The sequence below is a fragment of the Oryzias latipes genome, chromosome 3, assembly GCF_053564925.1.
Source record: "Oryzias latipes strain Hd-rR chromosome 3, Olatipes_Hd-rR_3.1".
Taxonomy (NCBI): domain Eukaryota; kingdom Metazoa; phylum Chordata; class Actinopteri; order Beloniformes; family Adrianichthyidae; genus Oryzias; species Oryzias latipes.
The window spans coordinates 7,170,667-7,173,381 of NC_136239.1; positions in this window are offsets into that span (position 1 = coordinate 7,170,667).

Sequence of the window (2,715 nt, forward strand, 5' to 3'; positions counted from 1 at the left end):
ATAATGTGTATTTTTGATTTGTCTCCGTGGCTGAAAAGCTTACCGCCAGCAGAGACACCAGGCAACCAACTGAATGGAACAGAAAACCTGAGGGAGTGAGCAGTACCTGTCCAGACCCCAGAGTCTTAGACACTGTTGCAGAACAGACTGAAACAATGTTTTTGAATAAATTCTGTAATCTTAATTAAAAAAAGATTGACCTTTTCTCCCCTCCTTAAAGCTTTTCTGCATCCAGCTGCAGACACACAACATCAACTCACAGTACATTTTAGATAGACCAGTTAGAATAAGACCCTGTATTTGCAGCTGGGTTTGAACACCACTTTTGCACACAGGGGTACGTTCTTAGTGGCGTAGTTAGCCACTTGAGAGAACAAAAAAGGAGAAAATTTGTAACACTCTGGGCCACTCTGTGTCTGTTCCTTAAGAGAAACATTGGTTTGGTCCAGCATGCTGAAGGTAAACTAACAGGGGTGTCATGAATAATCGATTAACCTATTCATGATTTCTACTCCTACAATCCAACCAAATCAATCTGTCTGAGGCAGAATAGAATCAACCTTCAAACTAGGGCTGGGCGATATGGCCTAAAAATCTCAGATTTTTCCCCCCCTTCTTAAGGAAAGCAATAAGCACAAACGACAGACAACTTAAAGCAAATTTTGCTTTTATTTATTCAAACACAAGACAAATGTAACCCCCATTTCTGGGAAGAATAATAAATAAATGAACACACTCTTGGAATCAAAGTCCCAGCTGTGTTTTAAATCACATTGCAAATTGTAGCCTAGACTAAAAGGAGACAAACATTCACCTTGAGAGTAGCACCATTTTCTAAAGGATTAACAATACAGCTCATACCTGGGGTCTTAGGTTTTAATTACATTAATAAACTCCGTCTTCTCCACGGTATATATGGGTACCATGTCTTTGGCTATATCCAAAGCCACCGCTTCAGTGATTCTTCTCCACCATGCCCGTTTCCTACAGGTACTGAGCCCCGATATTGAACAAGCCCCAGGTCAACATTCTTCAAGACCGCAGTATCTGTTAGATCTGACCTCAACGGTTCTGCTATCGGTACTGGAGAAGTCGCTTTTTTTTGTGTCTCACAAGATACAAACTAGAGCTGTGACGGTGTGGGATTTTGGATCTCCACGCTGATGAAGCAGCAGGAGTCGCGAACAACCACACCCCCGCACCTCCGGGGGCCACGTCGCAAATGGATACCGGTACAAGTAATACTTACAACGCACTATTCTTTATTAACAAATAACAGTAAGAATTAACTACTAACTATCTAACCAATGAACTAACTAGTACAACTATATAGATGTTGTAGAATGACTATGAGTGCGTTTGTCAGCACGCTGCGTGTGTAGGAGGAATGAGTGCGTGCCACACGAGAGCGAGCGAAAGCGTGCACAATTGTTGGGGGTGCGCGTTCATGTTAGGAGTTACGGAGTGAAGGAGAACAGTATAAAAGGTTTTCCCCAGGTGTTGGAATAGGTTTGTGGTGCCACTGCCTTTGACTGCGATGGGCTTTAGGCAAATGTTGCAGCGTGGGGTCTCTTCCTCCACGTCTGTGGCAGCAAACCCATACCACTTCCAAACAACAGATGATTTTAATCCTTTCTTGGGAACAAACTTCCCACTCTCACCGACAGCCATGCTGTCGCTTGCTGTCGCTTGCTGTTTCGTGTGTGCTATGATGTTGTTGTTTGTCGCTTGCCATACCGCCGTGTGAAACTAACGCTACGGAAGCTCTGGGCAGCCAAAAATACGCCATTACACAAAAACTCGATTTAAATGTTTTGTTAAATAAATTAAAAAAATTCGAATTCATTCATTCAACCATTAAAAAAAAAACGCTTCAAAATGAGATAAATCAATAATTGATCTTGGAGAATTCTATTTGAATTGAGGCATGGTAGGTTTATTTTACTAAAACGTAAAAAACAACCAGAGGGCATCACAGCGGACGACACACATGTGATGTCAGTAAAAAACTCATCAGTCCATCATTTCAGTCCAATGTGTGGGAACACTTTGAATTTGGCAAAGACATGTGACCATACAGTGGGCTAGAATGTTCTAAAAATATTCCCTTTGTGGGATAACAGTAAGTGGGCTGCTTGGAAGTTTTATTTTGAAAAAAACTGAGGTCATTATACTAGGTCCTAAAAACCTCAGAGATGCTCTGTCTGATCATATAGTCTCCCTGGATGGCATAAGTATAGCCTCCAATTCCACAGTTAGAAACCTAGGGGTTTTATTTAGGTACAACTGTTTTTTTTCACCTGCTCCATATAGCTAAGATCAGAAATATACTTTCTAAAAGTGATGCTGAAAAACTCATCCATGCGTTTGTTACGTTTAGGCTGGATTACTGTAACTCCTTGTTAGCAGCGTGTCCCAAGAGTTCCTTAAGAAGTCTCCAGCTTGTTCAGAACCCAGCAGCTAGATTGTTAGCTGGAACTAACAGAAGAGATCACATCACTCCTGTGTTAGTTTCACTTCACTGGATCCCAGTTGATTCTAGAATCAAGTTCAAGATCCTCCTGTTAACCTATAAGGCCTCACATGGAATGGCCCCATCCTATATTAAAGACCTCATAGTGCCTTACCAACCAAACAGAACACTTTGCTCCTAAAATGCAGGACTGCTTGTGGTTCCTTGAATTAGTAAAAGTACAGTTGGAGGTAGAGCGTTTA